The sequence below is a fragment of the Dipodomys spectabilis genome, unplaced genomic scaffold (genome assembly GCF_019054845.1).
Source record: "Dipodomys spectabilis isolate Male_0828 unplaced genomic scaffold, ASM1905484v1 ptg000179l, whole genome shotgun sequence".
NCBI lineage: Eukaryota > Metazoa > Chordata > Mammalia > Rodentia > Heteromyidae > Dipodomys > Dipodomys spectabilis.
Window position 1 is genome coordinate 3,166,430 of NW_024870856.1, and position 17,636 is coordinate 3,184,065.

Sequence of the window (17,636 nt, forward strand, 5' to 3'; positions counted from 1 at the left end):
CAGAGACAGAGAGAGGAGAGCAAGAGTGAGAGAGTAAGAGAGACAGAGGAGGAGAGACTGAGAGGGGACCAGAGGGGGGGGAGTGGAGGGAGGGAGGGAGAGAGGGAAAGAGACTGGCTTAAAGTGACATATCTAGGTTTTTATCAGACACTGACCAGTGCCCTGTGAAGTATGTTAAAAAATCATTTTAAATTGAAAGTATATAAAATCTATTTTGAGCATGTGTTAAAATTGTGTTGAATTTATTCATCAAATGAGGGAAATGGTTAGATGTTATAAGTACTTCAAAGGAGAGATCATTTTGTTTTCTTTTGTGTTGTGTTTTGAAATAGTGTTTTACTCCATTGCCCAAACCAACCTCAAAGATGACATTTGTCTGCCTTGGCCTTTTGGACAGCTAAGATTACAGGCATGCACTACCACACCTAGCTCAAAAGAAAGATCAATAGAGTGCACAGTTACATGAAGTTACAAAATGCTGAAATGAGTTTGTCCATGGAGCCTAAACTAGCTTCTTCTACAGAGGGGAAGGAAATTAACTGAGTCCAAACTGGATCTGATAGTCTTTGCATGACTATGGACAACAGTCATTTGGTTCGGTCTCAGCTAAGGTTTACTGTGTTACAAAATCAGTCAGATCACCAGGAGGGGTAGCAATGCAGATTGACATTCAATCCCAAACTTTCCCCTATAAGCTAAACAAGGCTTTCAGAGGTACACAAAGAGACAAAGAAATGAACCTGAATAGTGCTGAGCATGAATCATCTCCAGTTAGAAAGAGACAAAATTTAAGCACAAGAGGAATGATGAAGGAGAAGAAAGTGAAGACCCAGCCTGACGACCTCATTCTAACTTCTAAGAGTATTTCCAAAGAAAGTTATACTTGGAGGCTCTTAGTATTTTCAACATTACTTTTTTTTTTTTTTTTGCCAGTCCTAGGGCTTGGACTCAGAGCCTGGGCACTATCCCTAAGCTGCTATTTTGCTCAAGGCTTGTGCTCTACCACTTGAGCCACAGCGCCATTTCCAGGTTTTCTGTTTATGTGGTGCCTCATAATTGAACCCAGGGCCTCATGCATGAGCAGCAAGCACTCTACCACTGAGCATCTTCTCAGCAACATTACCTTTTTGATGGAAATTGGGGCACTAAATTCAACTTTAGCAATCGTGAAAATGGCAATACTTCCCAAGGTTATCTACAAATTCAATGCAATACCTATCAATATTCCAACCTCATTCTTCAAGGAAATAAAAGAGGTAATCCAAAAATTCATATGGAACAATAAAAGACTCCAAATAGCAAAAACGATTCTCAACAGAAAGAACAGTGTTGGAGGAATATCAATACCAAATTTCAAACTCTACTACAAAGCAATAATAATCAAAACAGCTTGCTACTGGCACAAGAATAGACCTCAGGACCAATGGAACAGAATTGAAAACCCAGAAATGAACCTACAGACCGAGCCATTTAATCTTCGATAAAGGAGCTAAAAAAAATAGAATGGAAGAAAGACAGCCTCTTCAGTAAATGGTGCTGGCAAAATTGGTTAACTACTTGTAGAAAACTAAAGCTAGATCCTTATATATCACCTTGCACCAGAATCAACTCCAAATGGATCAAAGACCTTGAACTCAAAGCAGACACTCTGAAAACATTACAGGATGGAATAGGAGAAACCCTAGGTCTCCTTGGCACAGGCCAAAATTTTCTTCATAGAGACACAGAAACACAACAAATCAAAGAAAGGTTGGACAAATGGGATTGCATGAAATTGCAGAACTTCTGCATGGCAAAGGACATAGCTAGCCAGATCAATAGAAAGTCCACGGATTGGGAGAAGATTTTCACTAGCCATACAACAGACAAGGGTCTCATATCTAAAATATACCTGAAACTCAAAAATTTAAATCCCCCAACAACAAACCCTCAAAGAAACAACTGTCCAATAAATAAGTGGGCTAAAGACTTAAAGAGAAACTTCTCTGAAAAGGAAAGAAGGATGGCCAATAGACACATGAAGAAATGCTCAACCTCCCTAGCCATAAAAGAAATGCAAATCAAAACAACATTGAGATACTACTTCACCCCAGTTAGAATGGCTATAATCAAGAACTCTAACAACAACAGATGCTGGAGGGGATGTGGACAGAAGGGAACCTTACTGCATTGTCGGTGGGAGTGTAAACTTGTTCAACCACTTTGGAAAGCAGTGTGGAGGTTCCTCAAAAGACTCCACATAGAGCTCCGCTATGACCCAGCAATCCCACTTTTGGGCATTTACCCAAGTGATCACAAACAAGACCACACTAAAGCTACCAGCACAACTATGTTTATTGCAGTATTATTTACCATAGCCAAGATATGGAAACAACCCAGATGCCCCTCAGTAGACAAATCGATCAAGAAAATGTGGTATATATACACAATGGAATTCTATGCCTCCATCAGAAAGAATGACATTGCCCCATTTGTTAGGAAATGGAAAGACTTGGAAAAAATTATATTAAGTGAAGTAAGCCAGGCCCAAAGAAACATAGGACCCATGGTTTCCCTTATTTGCAAAAACTAGTATATGTCTGAGTCAAGCAGAAAAGGTCAGAGAAGTTGATGTTAGGGAAATGAACACTAAGATATGTATTCAAATGTTTTTTTCTTTCATGCGATTGTTTCTAACACATTTATAAGATTATTTCTTTGTTGCTTTGTATGTCCCTCCCCCATGGTATAACCCCTGCTTTCAGTGTATTTGATGTCGGTATAATTTGTGGAGGGGAAGGGAAAAAACAAATCGTTTAAATAGGGATACAGGTGGACCCATTGCTACAATGAGATGTACAAGTCGTTATGTCGAAAACGAACTTTACAACTTTGGTTGGGGGGGGATGGGGGAGGAGGATTGTGAGGGGTAGGGGGGAGGATGAGAAGGGGAAACAAAGAAGGAGGATACAATGCTTGATAAGAAATACATTCATTATCTTGCCCATGTAATTGTAACCCCTCTGTACAGTATTTTCACAATAAAAAATGGAAAAAAAAGAATAAATTCAACGTTAGCAGTCTCTGGTAAGTTAATTAATGAGTTCATCTATGTATTCTAAGAGTATTTCTCCTATTAACTTTACCTCATACACAAAATTTAAGGAAGCTTGTCCTATAAATTGAAAACTCAAAAAATTTTAAATGACGTTAATAAATAAATAATTTTATTGTAAGGTCTGACTTCTCACTCTCTCTCCCTTCCCCCCTACCCCACTTTGAATAAAGCAATCTCATTTTGCTTTAATGATGGGTTTGTAGTACCTTTAATATGTGAATTGAAGTGCTTTACCTGATGTACTCAGCTAGAGGTAACTCAGAAGTCGTGCATTGTGTTCTTCTAGGCTGGAAAAGGCCAACTATCCACTACAAATGTGAACATAGTTCCCTTAAGAAAATATGTCAATCAAGGCTATCAGAAAACAGATGGACACTCAAATTAGGATGATTTAATGTTTTAAGTACTAGTTATTTCTGCCAAGAGGAAGGAAACCCCTCCAAAAGCATTTTTTCTGTGAATTGTACAAATAGAAGAGCAAGAGAAGAGGAAGATAAGATGCAGAAAGAATGTATATATGATGCATTCCTCCCATTTGGCTATTTAGGTATTATCTTGAGGCTCTGATATCCCACCTCTTATCTTCCAGTTTAAAGCTATTGGCATGATAATTACATTGTCCCTTTCCACCTGCTCCATAATGGGCACTGTAATTGTTGAATTTTCCCTTTAAGTTTTTTTGTTTGTTTTACTAGAACTGAGGTTTTTCTTCTCCATTCTTTCCTAGTAAACATCAACAATTACAGGATGCTTAGTGTGTGATGGCTACTGTGGTAAGTTATATCAATTACAAAATAGTGTGAAAACACACTTGAAATCATATATTATTATACCTAATACCTTCAATGACAGGATTCGAACAAAATCAGCCTGAAAGTGGCTCATTCCAAAGGAGAAAAATTGAACATAAGATGAAAAGGCTAAAAGCAAGAATATCAATGGTCAAAGCCTGGCATTTATCTTGAGAAGCCTTCTTGAGTGAAAGAACAGAAAATAGTATTATTTCAAATTGTATCTGGAGCTACAATAGGCTGAGAGTGTTTTGCTTACACGGTCTACCTTGATGTCTAGAAAAATGAGTGCAAATTGCCTCACACATGAACACTGCTCAGAAACCAAATATAAGGGGAGATTCCTCAAAGATCCCACAGAAAGGGATGGTAAGGTAGCTCAGTGGGAGAGTGCTTGCCTTGCATGCATGAGGCCCTGGGTTCGATTCCTCAGCGCCACATTAACAGAAAAAGGCCGAAGTGGCGCTGTGGCTCAAGTGGTAGAGCACTAGCCTTGAGCTGAAGAGCTGAGGGACAGCACCCAGGCCCAGAGTTCAGGCCCCACAACCACCACCAACAACAAAAAAGATTCTACAAAAGGAAAAAAAAATGCATTCTGTTAGCATTAACTTCCACCAGGAACACCAACTCTTGAATGTCAATGAGCCAATGATTTCAAAGATGCCTTAAGCAAAATTATTTACTTTTCATGCACAATTTCCTTCCATATGTACCTATTACTCATTAATTCTTCTGTAAGGCTAGGCTAGAGATATTCTAATGTATGTAGAGCTCCAATTCCCCATAATTCTATTGCCTGTGTATTGATTTTAGTAATATACTTTATTATGAAAGGATAAAATATTAAAAAGGAGTCCTAGAATTTTGTATCTTCTTGACAAATAAGAAATATTTAAGAGTGTGGAAAGAATATAATACACATGCAAAAACAAAAGGAAGTTGCACAACTTTTTGGACTTGTTTGTATATTTCTCAGATCTTCAGTGAGTAATATGCATATCAATTATAATGCAAGTAGTGTTTCCCCCCCAAATTTTCACCTTCTATAGGCAAACCACAGGTGAAAAAAGAAGAAACTTAGTTGTCTTGTTTATGTTGTGCTGCAGCATCACATAGTAGAAAGCAGGACAAGAGGCAAAGTGAAGGGACCACCACCAGGCTTTGCATAACAGTATCAACCTACTCACAGGGGTGGAGCCCTAGTGACCTACTTGTCTCCCATTAGGCTCCACCTCCCAATACTGTCACCTTGGAGATAAACTTTTAAACACCTAACTCTGGAAACATATTCAGCCCATATATAACTGCTTCAACCTTGAATACATGAAAAATAAGAACTAGGAAGTAGAAAGGAGAAGATGTAGAAGAAAGAGATACAAGTATTTTCACTTTTCAAAAAGGATGAGTTAGTATGCCAGCAATGAGTGTAGCGAGACTGACATCAGGAAAGCAACTCTGTAATCGCCTCAAAAAAATAAAAACAACTAGGAACTAACTTAATCAAGATGCAAAGATGTAAAGGATCACTATTGTGAAAACTTTAAATTTCTGTAAAAAGAAACTGAAGCAGACTTAAGGAAATGGAAAAACCTACCATGCTTCTGAATAGGAAGAATTAACATTGGAAAAATGGCAATACTGTCCAGAGCAATTTCCAAACTCAATGCAATACCCATCAAAATTTCAACAACAGAATAATAAAAGACCCCAAACAGCAAAAACAGTCTTTAGCAGAAAGAACATTACTAGATGAATATCAATACTGAACTTCAAACTCCATTACAAAGCTATAAGAATAAAAACAGCTTGGTACTGGCATAAGAATAGGTCTGAGGAAAAATGGAACATAATGGAAGATCCAGAAATAAGACCACAAAAATCTAGCTACCTAATAATTTGATAAGGGATCCAAAACCACAGAATGGAAGACAGCTTCTTCAACAAATGGTGCTGGCAAAATTGACTACCTACATCCTCATATCTCACCTCTAACAGAATCAGTTCTAAACGGATCAAGGACCTCAAATGCCAGATACTCTGAAAATATTAGAGCAAGAGATAGGAGAAACACTGGGTATTCTATACATGGGTCAAAACTTCCTAAGTAAAGATCCAGAATCACAATGAGTCAAAGAAAGACTGGATAAATGGGACTGCATCAAACTGAAGAGTTTCTGCATGGCAAAGGACACAGTTAACAAGATAGAAAGAAAGCCCACAGAATGGGAGAAGATTTTTACCAGCTATGCATCAGACGAGGACCTCATATCTAAAATATACTTAGAGTCCAAAAAATTAACTCTCTCAAAAATAAACTCACAAAAACTCGATAACCCAATTAATAACTTAAAGAGAGACTTCTCAGTGGAAGAAGAATGGCGAATGGACACATGAAGGAATGTTCAACATCTCTGGCCATGAAAGAAATGCAAATCAAAACAACATTGAGATTCCACCGCACCCCAGTTAGAATGGCCATTATCAAGAAAACTAACAATAATAGATGCTGGTGGGGGTATGGCCAAAAGAGAATGCTACTACACTGTTGGTGGGAATGTAAACTTGTTCAGCCACTCTGGAAAGCAGTATGGAGGTTCCTAAAAAGACCAAACATAGAGCTCTTCTATGACCCAGCAATCCCACTCCTGGGGATTTATCCAACAGACGACAAACAAGGCCAGTCTAAAACTACCGTCACTACCATGTTCATCTCAGATTGTTTTTACCACAGTCAAGATATGGAATCAACCCAGAGGCCCCTTAGTGAATGAATGGATTAATAAAATGTGAGATTTACATGCGTGCGTATGTACGTGCACACACCCACACAATGGAATTCTGCTCATCCATCAGAAGGAACAATATTGTATCAATAGTAAGGAAATGGAAAGACTTGGAAAAAATTATATTAATGGAAGTAAGCCAGAAAAATAGCTTGCATGTTTTCCCTCGTTTGTGTTAACTAGAATGTGCCTATAACTCTACATGTAAACACACTGAGTATTTTTAATAAATACATTGGAATATAATAAATTAAATGGGTCTCTAGACCTTCACAGTGAGACCAAAGGAGGCTATGCAGAGGAGCGAATCACAAAGGCTCAATAGCTATGTGCATATGATTGTATAAAATAATTTTATACAAAATGAACTCCAGAAATGGAAATGAGATTTTTGTTGCTGTTTTTGTTAATTTTTGCTTTTGTCTTGTTTGTTAATTTGTCTTTGAAAGGGTAACAGGAGGCACAGGAAAGGTAGAACAAAGAGTGAATAAATAAAATAGTGTTACTCACTAGTCACTGTGGAAAATACATATGTGGGTGGGGACAGGGGGCAAAAACTGAGAGGGAGCAAGGGAAGAGGAGACTTGGTCCAAAAAGAATTGCACTCATTACATGACTCAAGTAACTATAACCCTTCGGTATATCACCGCTATATAACAATAAAACATAAAAAAGAATGAGTTATACATGGATCTGTAATTCATGAAATAAGGAATGAAGATATTAGAATATTACTTTTATTTAGATAACTAATAGATTTAAATGTGATACAATCCTTTGGGAGGGGGTAATTTCTGAGAATTTGATTTTTATTTGAATTATCAATTAATGTATTAGATTTATAGATAACAATTACAAAAGTATACATTCAGAGATATGAACCAATAAAGGAAGAAAAACTAGAAATAAAAATTTCTATGCTACTTTGAAACCATTTGTATACTCTATTATTCATTCTCTCACTCAACAATATTTATTATCTAATATGATTAGGCACTGGTCAACGCCTACTCTTTCCTTCTGCAGTTTACTTTCTCCTTGAGAAGCTTATATCAACATCTGAACAGTATCAAAACATCTACCTCAAATGTTCTTTAATAACAAGACAGATGTGAGTAGTCACAGCATTTACAGTCCAGTTAACATGGGTAAATCTTGAATCTACTCTTTATCAGTTAGAAAGCAATGTTTAAGTTGCTTTATTCTTATTTTTTGCTTTTCTGTAAAAAGAAAATGTTACTGTGAATGTTAGTGATAAAATCCATCACTGTTCTCTAATCCTAATCAAATTTACTTTTTTTCATATCTGTCTTTCAGATCTTTGTTCTAAGCTTATCAATGTACAGTTAATAAACAAAAAGAACCAACTAATAGGTTGGAGAGTACAAATAAATGCACTTCATCAGAGAGGGATTATTTCATAGTGGAGAACAAATAATAGAACCTCTGGGTTTTGTCCTGATTTGGCCTTATGTATCTTAGGTAAATCATTTTTCTTTTTGAAGCTTGGGAAAGTACATGAATATATTTCATAAACTAAAAATCACCATCTAAGCACTTACGTGTGTGAAGAGTTTAGTAATTACAAAGGTATAGTTAATTATTCACAACTTTATTATTCTTTTCTAATGTTATTCACTTTTTAGCAGATTTGATCGCTTCTTCAAGTGAACAAATTCTTTAGATAAATAGGGAATCATGAAAGTTCACGATTAAGATTTGGTGACTCCCAAGAGCCTTTGCCCAAAGGGTCAGGACAACCACCTCACCTAGTGAGCAATTCACCCTTGGTCCAGCTTCCCCTGGATACCTGTGAAAGGACTGTACAGTGGGTTGTGGTAACAATCTGCCGAAGGTCACAGACTTGTTTCCAAATGTGTGGGGTGTCATAAAATTCCAGATGGATTTGGCCTGAACAATTTTATTTTGTTTTTAAACCCATGGGTATTTTAGAGAAAATTTCACCCATATGTTTTTGATTCGTTTACATTGCAATCATTAAAAATTGGTTTGCTTCATTCTTATATAATGTCCAAGAACCTTAAGAGTACTTTTCTTTAAAAAAATTAAAAAGTCCCTCTAAGAAAAGAACAAATAACAGGAAGCTGTTGTTTGCCCAAACTAAATAAATTTTACACACTTAAAATTTCTATTTTGAATCCAAACTCTAAACCTGTCATTCCTGTATTGTGGCTAAAATTTACCCAGACAAAATAATTCTGTCCAAAACAAGCAGAAAAGTACCACGTGAAAACAAACTTCAAATAACAAAGCAGAACCCACAGCTACAAGTACAAATATATGAACTGATTGTACATTGATAATGAAAATACAGTATCAAACCAGGTGTGGTAATGAGAGATCCCTATTTTTCAATAAGTCATTTCCTTTAAAAGCATTTCACTTTCTATTTAAGCATATGGAGTGATCAGTTCTGCCCTACATTTATCAAACGTGTTGAGGATAGAGTCAAATAACATACAGGATTTTACAGCTCCTTGAAGAATATTAAGTGCTATATAATTGCATTTAAAGTATAATAATAGACATGCATAATTATAACTATGGAACAAGAAATCATGCAACTGTCAACCTTTGCTAACTTTTATAGAACACTATTAGTGGAAAAATAATATGAAGAAATTTGAATTCAGGCACTTTGCTTCTTTAATATGTAACCATGAGTTTAATGACATTCTGACATTTATTCAACACTTAATTTTTTCTTGGTTCAGAGGTAATTGAGAATAGGTTTTAAGAATATTTAAGCTTCACAGTAGCAATCAATACCCATCAAATATTTATAATGTGTTAGCCCTTTTAAGGCACATTGTCTCACTCAATCTTCACTTAATCTTGTTATATACATAGCATGATCCCCCATTTACAAGTGAGGAAATTGAATGGAACTCATTCAAGGTCACTTAATAAGTGAATAAAAGTAACCCATGCTTTCACTGTATTTGATGTTGGTATAATCTGTGGAGGGGAAGGGAAAAAATAAATTGTTTAACTAGGTGAACCCATTGCAACAATGAGATGTACAAGTCGTTATGTCAAAAAACGAACTTTACAACTTTGGTGGGGGGTGGGAGGAGGATTGGGTGGAGGAGGAGGGGAGTATGGGAAGGAATGGGAAGGGGAAACAAAGAGGAGGCAACAATGCTTGAAGAATACACACAAAAAATGGAACTTTTCAACCTCTATGTCTTTTAACTTCCTTTAATGATATTGTTTCCAACTTCTCAAAGAGTAAAATGAAAACATCCTTTCACAAATAATATGATTTTCTACAACTAATGTAGGCTAATAAAAATCCTTTTAAAATCATTTGATTATCCCTGGACGTGATCATAAAGGCAATAAAAATAAAAAAAACACTTTTAATGTTTCACTGGTTCAACATTTTCCTGCCTTTGGTGAGTAGCATTTCTAATATATCTTTAAATATTAAACTAAATATTAAGAATTCAGTTAAACACTGGCATGATGTAATTGACGGGTGATATTCTGTTGAAGATTTACCCAGCCTGAGCCAACATGAGCTATGCTATTTTCTTCCATTTTATAATATGCCATTCTGCAGCCTATCATTTCTCATAATTCACACCTAAAATGTCATAAGATTTCCTAGAGCAGATAGCCCACTTCGAGAAGCATTTTTGCTCTAGAGTCGAAAATCTGGTTATCATCTGTGCCTGATGACTCCAATATGTCTGTGCCTATAACCTGTGTGTGGTTGACTTGCTTCTATCATTTACGATGTTTGTTAAAAATCACCCTGTGTCATTTAGCTATTCTGGCCAGATAAACTACCCCATCACCTAACAGCTTCAAGCAATGTTTACTTTCTGTATGGCTCAGTGAATCTATAGAGTGATTCTTCTCTTCTAGGCTGTCCTGGCTGATCTCTGCTCAAATGCCTCCCATGTAAGTAGTTGGATGGCTGGTCAGTTCTTCAGCTGAATGGTTGAGGATGACTACAATCAGCTGGCTGGCAGGTGGCATTGGTGGTTCAGAGAAGTAGAAGTGACTACGCTGGGTGTCTTTCATCATCTGTGGCCCACACTTCCTCATTCAGTGGTCTCAGGATTCCAAAAGAGGAAGCTCAGAGAATCGTGTGACCTTGCTTTGGGTTGTACAATCTCACATCGGCTGCATTTTATTGGTCAAAGCAAGTCATTGTCAAGACTCAGAATGATGGGTGAAGAAAATAGCCTCCATCTCTTGATGGGAGGGACTCTAATATAAATGGCAGTTTTTACTCATTCTAAACCCTTGACCATCAGGGAAATTATTACCCACTATCCCTGTGTCCTATCAACTCTTATTTCTAGCCTTGTCTTCCCAGGAGTATGTTTACAGCCACACATATTGTCCAAAAGTTCCGGGGTTTTTTTGCATGATTTCCCTTTTGCTTCATTATTCGGCAAGTGAAATGTTGGTATCCAGAGGGAGCATAGCATTGGAAGACTGTGTTGCATGAGTTATGTGTGCTTGCATTTCTAAGTATCTGGTGAGCATAGTTACGGATGGCATCTGTTCTCGATGGTATTTTCAAAGATATTTGTCTATGAGTAGTCTTGGAAGTCAACAACAGTGTCTCCATTTGAAGCCAAAGGCATGCTTGATTACTGACTGTTGAGATCTATGAAGAGTGAGATTTTTACCCTACCTACGGGCTAAAGTGTTCTCTTGCCGTAAGCTCATGTAAAGTTGGAGACCACTAGACTGGGTCAATCTCATTTTTGAATATTCTACTTCCATTTGACAAGTGAGGTGTACTGGGTCTTTCCATTGTGTTAGTCATTAAGTCCTAGGTAATCAGACCCACACAGCAATTCCAGGCAGAGGGTCACAAGGTCTCAATGGGTCAGAAGTTAGATGTCACAAGTGAGCTGATAACTACTTTTCAGAGGGGTGTAGGGTAGCCATTTTAGGAATAGACTGAGGCTAAAATTCCAAGAGGTGCCTCGGGAGGGGCTGTCCCTCTTGCCAGATGGTAAAATCGTCAGTCACAGACACTTACAGTTCAAAGGGGTCACTAGGGTTCTGGGATCCCAAAGGTAGAAAGAGCATGCCGCAAATTTCTGGCTAACTTCCATCACAGGCTGTTGGTTTGGCTACCACTCAACCATGCTGATTTATGGGGTTGGCTGGTATAAATGAGAGAGTAGAACTCCCAAGTGGGTCACATCTGGTCTAATACCCCTACCTCTTCAGGTATTAGACCATATTAGTTCAATAAGGTGCTGCACTTCCTTCCTGGTGCTGGGGGCCGTGAGCATAGAACAGTTTTACATTGACTCCCAAGGGGAGAAAGCGTTGTATATTTCTTCACAAAGGTCTAAGAAACAAGCTGTCAAGAAAGGCCTTGGATTGTGTCGATTGTGTCAGGGTTTGTTGGCTACTCTTACTTTTAAAGAGTTTTGGATGGGTTTCATTGAGCTTTTTTTCCCTTGTCAGTCATGGTTTTGTACTCAGGGATGGGCACTGTCCCTGAGCTTTTTTGCTTAAGACTAGCATGCTACCACTTTGAGCCATAGTGCCATGTCCAGTTTTCTGGTGGTTAATTGGAGATGAGCCTCACAGACACTGGCTTCAAACCACAATCCTCAGAGTTCAGCCTCTTCAGTAGCTAGGATTACAGGCATGAGCCACCAGCATCTTGGCTCATTGTGCTATTTTTTTTTAACATACACATAATGGAATTTCTTTAATATTTATCCTATTTCCCTCTTTTTTCCTCCTCCTCCTCCTTCCCATTGTTTTCCCCAAGCATCCCCTTTTAAAGATCATATCATAGGGCTGGGAACGTGGCTCAGTGGTAGAGCATTTGCCTTGCATGCATGAAGCCTGGGTTTGATTCCTCAGCACCACATAAACAAAAAGAAAAAAAAGCTGGAAGTGGTGCTGTGGCTCAAGTGGTAGAGTCCTAGCCTTGAGCTGAAGAGCTGAGGGACAGCGCCCAGGCCCATGACCAGATTCCCCCCCCCAAAAAAGAAAAAGATCATATCATATATAATTGTGTTTTTAAGTCTAGATTCTGCATATGAGTACAAAATTGAGACATTTGTCTTCCTGAACTTGACTTATGTCTCTTACTTCTTTTCACTAATTAGTACCAAAGATACTTTTGAATTTTACTTTGACTTCCACTTTGAAACTAATGATGTGGCTCCCCTGATTTCTTTGTGCTGCTTGTGCCTGATTGTGCCAACCAGCAGATTGCCTTGCTTGAAATTTTGAATTACAATGTATTAAACAGTAGAGATTTATTGTGATGCTTCTACATATGCCTACAATATACAGTAGATGACATCTCCATGCCATAAAAAATTCTTTTCTCCCCTTCCTTCTCTACGAATGGTAGGTTTCATTCTACTGCCTTCGTAGATATATGTGAATGTAATATATGCATATATGTATATAGCATACTTTGAACCTCTTCATCTTTTCCTTTTCCTCTTCAAGTCCCACTGATGCCACACCCAGGAAGTCCCCTTTCTCATCATCACCATCACCTTAAATCTAGGCTTCATAAATAAACAAGAACACATGATATTCAGCCTTTCCAGCTTGATTTCTCTCTCCCAACTTAATGATCGCCATTCCTTCTTCAGTGCTGAATCAGCATAGTTTTGTCTTCTAGTTGAATGGGTTGTATCAGAGAGATGAAGTAAAATTTCTAGATATGTCACCAGAATGATTAAAATAAGCAGGTTCCCTGGGCTTTCAACATCAGAGGTAGGAGTTTTCACAGCTTTGAAGTGATGTGATTTGTAAGTCAGATGAAAGTTGAAATCTCAGGTACCAGTACATCAGGATATACTAGCTCATGGTAAGTCTATTCTTCCTTTGATATGGGAAATCTGATGGCTCAAGTAAAAACTAAGAGGGAAAACATCACCAGTTAAAACTAGAGAAGCTTTCAATTGTTCTGTCCTACCTCCCAGGATACTACAGATTAAATACTTTTCTGAAAGATATTTTGACATTGGCAGTCTTAACAATTGCATTTGAAATCAGTGAATGTACGGTACAGTCTTACTCAATGTTGAAATGTTTTCTAAACATAAAGTGTGATTATACTGATTTGACAGTTTCTCAGCAATATGTTTACACTATACACAAGTGAGAGAATTTTTAAGTCAATTCACATAACTTATATTGCTAATAACATTTTTTCAGCATTTACCATGTCTGGAGAGCATCAATTCTAACATACTTTGTCAAGTGAAATAATAAATAACGTTTACTCCAATGTAGCAATTCTATCCTCACCAAACAGTCTGTCTCTTCTTTGTTTATACTGCACCAGATTTACTCTCTTACAGTTGGAGATATTCTTTTTTTACTAACAGACCAACTTAGGTTACAGAACTTATTTTACTGTCTTGTTACTCTAGACTTTCAACTTCTTGAATTAAAATAATGTTCCTTAAAATGCTAAGAAAAATATATCTCTAGAACATCTCCTCTGGGACACAAAGATGGGATGGGCTTTACCTAATTATAGATTTATGCAGGAATGAGAGGAGTTTCAGATTCAAAGACACCACCTAGGAATTTCCCCGAAAACTTATTTAGTATAAATCACAAAGTATTGCAGTTTCTTTCTAGGGTAGAACATTGCCAGTGATAGCTAATCATTAGAATAGTAAAATTTTCTGAAATCTAAATTAGATATGAACATATAAACTAGACATTTAAATATTTATACATTCACAAAATAGCTTTAAGATATATTAAAAAGCCATCAGTGAGAAGGAGCAAGAATTTGGCTTCTGATTATAAAAGAAAAGGCATGGTAAGATTTATCCTTCACCACAAACACCTTCCAACATGAACAAAACTTATCTGGTCAAAAGCCATTCTCTCTTCTTCGACAACTAGATAAATGTATAATGGTCTTTAAGGAATGAAAGATGTGGAAAATAAAATCCCACATTTACTTTAGCATTCTGGCAGCAAGCACTTTGCATTCAGTGACACAGGAGAATGGCGCTAATGCAAACAAACACAGAGGAAGCCAGATCTGTGGAGCTGAGAAAATGAAATCGTGCTGAGGCAGATGAAACTGTGCTGGCGTATCCCAGAGGAAGAAGTGTGGGGAGACAGCTCCGAAATTTGCACAGGTGTTTCTCCTCATCCCTGAGCTGAGACTGAGCTATACATCTACATGGTAAGCTGCATGATGCCTATTGGCTGCTGGACCAAGAATTGTACAGAGATATAGAAATTACACAGTACTGAAAGGTGTGGGGATCCCAGCCCACCGATGGTAGAGCGGCACTTCTGAGCAACTTAGAAATTCAGTGTGGGCCTAACACAGGTGAGAATCTACAAACCAGAAATGTGCCTAGAGAAAGAATAAGCTCTAAGGAAGAAAAAAATATCAGAGAGCCCTGGCAAAATAGAAACCGAGTTAGATATGATCAAGAGGATGTTGACAGTCAAAACAATAGTAAATGTTTATAAATTTTTGCACAAAGGATTTCTAAATAATTTTTGAGAATTTTCAACTTTTTGAAAATTTAAAAAAATGAAATTTTGTATAAAGGAGTTTTGATTCAACATGTCAGTTTATGAATGCGTTTGATCAATGTCACACCTTCCATCATAAACCTCCCATCTCTGAAGCTCTCTCGTTCCCTCAAATTACCTGCTTCCATTTTCACAGATGTACATTGAATATTATGAGTGCATGAAAGAAAGAAAACTTTCAACAGATGCCTGTATGAGAAAATATCCCTAATATTCAGCTTGTAGAAAAAATAAAAACTAGGTAGGCAAATGAAAACCAGTAAAATGTAATTTAACAATCTAGAAAGAAAATAAATAATAGGAACAGACTCTAAAATGGCTACAGTGTTAGAATTAGCAGACAGGGTGTCAAAGTTCTTAGTTGTGGTCAAGGATTTTAAAGATATATGAGCATAATGAGAAATCAAAGGAAACCGGAGTAGTTGTGACTATCAGTAAAAATGAAATGTAAGTTCTAACGTAGAATGATACCTAAAAATTAGGGAAGGTACTAGATGATTGGGAATCCTAGACCCAAGCTGCTGGTATGAGGAGCTCAGAGGACACGCCTCAATAAACAAGCATCCTGTGTAAAAATTTCTAGAAAGACCAAACCATTTAATGTCTTGTAAAATTGTCCTAAAAGCATGCATCAAACAACATTTAAAAATCTCTTAAAACTCTATAGAGTGTTGAGAGTATGTGCTATTGCACCAGAATCCACCCTTTCCCTCACTCCTTCCAGATGAATAGCAAGTAGATCGCACAAGGTACAGACAAGAACGTAGGCTGGACTGTTCCTAGGGATCCTAGGCTTGGCCTACAGGATATCCTAGGAGTGGCTTCCTACTAACATTCCTCAACTCCAGGTTTATGTTGAATAGCTATAAGGAAGAAGTCAGGTGTCTCTTCTAAGACCAAGGACTATTCAACTGTGTTCATCCAAAATGATTATGTCTGCCCCAGGTGATTATATTTGTCCCAATGTAATAGTATTTATGTCAAGACGATTGTGTATCCCCAGTGACTATGCATCGTAGCATGATAGTGTGTGTGTGTGTGTGTGTGTGTCTAAGTCTGTGTTTTATGAACAGCAACATCAGAAGCTTCCCATTACAGTGTACCTAGATGTCACTAACATAGCCTAGCCAGTCATCAAACAAATAGTAGTTCTATTAGTATTTTAGTGAATCCCTTAGGAAATTGTATAGAAGACTTTGTCATTTACAGACAGAGATGGTTTCATTTGTTCAGACATTAGGAAGTCTGAACTAATAAAGCCTGACATTATTTTGTTATAAGCAGAAAATATATTGTATGAAATACACATCCATTTAGGGAAAAAAATTTAGCAAAGTAGAAACAGAGAGGAAATGACACAGCCCAACAAAGAGCATCTACAGACAATACCATAATCATTAATGACATTATGAGCTTCTCTCCCTGAGATTAGGAATAAAGCAATCATGTTTACTTTCCATAACTTTGATTCCGTTTTGTAGTGGGATTCCTCATCAACACAGTATAAATGGAAAAGAGAAATTCATGTGATTTCTACTCTCTGAAAACCTGATGGCTGATGTTCAAATCCTAAGTAATCTAAGAATTTTGCAACTGGGAAAATGAAGGCCACAGAAGAGGAGGTTAATACACAAATACTAACACATTTCTATATACTAGAAAAATAATTGAGCAATTAATTATAAATATCATTTAAGAGAGCATCATGAAGATTGTGTGTGAGCACCAGGTTGATCCAGGTGGCAGGTTTCTGCAGGTATAGCAAGATGCTACTCCATCTTCTAAAGCCTATCGGTCTACAGGTCTCAGGCCATGCATGTGACAATTCCTTGTTCCTGAAGTCCTCTCCCCAGGCTGGGCAGGGAGACCTATTAAGCACCCCATTGCAAGTGGTTTTTACCCAGTCTGACACTGTTACAGGTCACAGGCTGCCCAGAGGTAAGAAAGACTAGAAAGAGCCAATCCTGTGCCTTGGTTGGGTTTGCGTCTGAAGACACAGGCAAGACAGCTGCTCACAAAATGGACCACTATATTTTTTTTTGCTGAAATGATTATAAAGGTCAACTTATGTCATCTGAAAAGGTACGTGAAGAAATTTTCTAAAACTGGTCTGTTCCCTTTTCAGACAAATTTTGAGAATGTATCAGAAGATCTGTGTAATGGGATCAGAAGAACTGGTGTTTGTGCAAAAGCTTAGAATGGAGAAAGAAAAATGGGAAGAAAACTCATTAGGGAAAGACTGTGATTTTCCTTTACTGGTTGTACAGGAAACTAACTATGCAGCACTGCGATCAGTGTACAGCATCTACAAGATGAACTACTACATTTAGAAAAATCTATTTTCTAGTTTGAAATGAGCCTAACAGAAGGGAAAAGCAGTTTTACAAAGAAAACTTTTAAATATGAAATGTTTCTAAA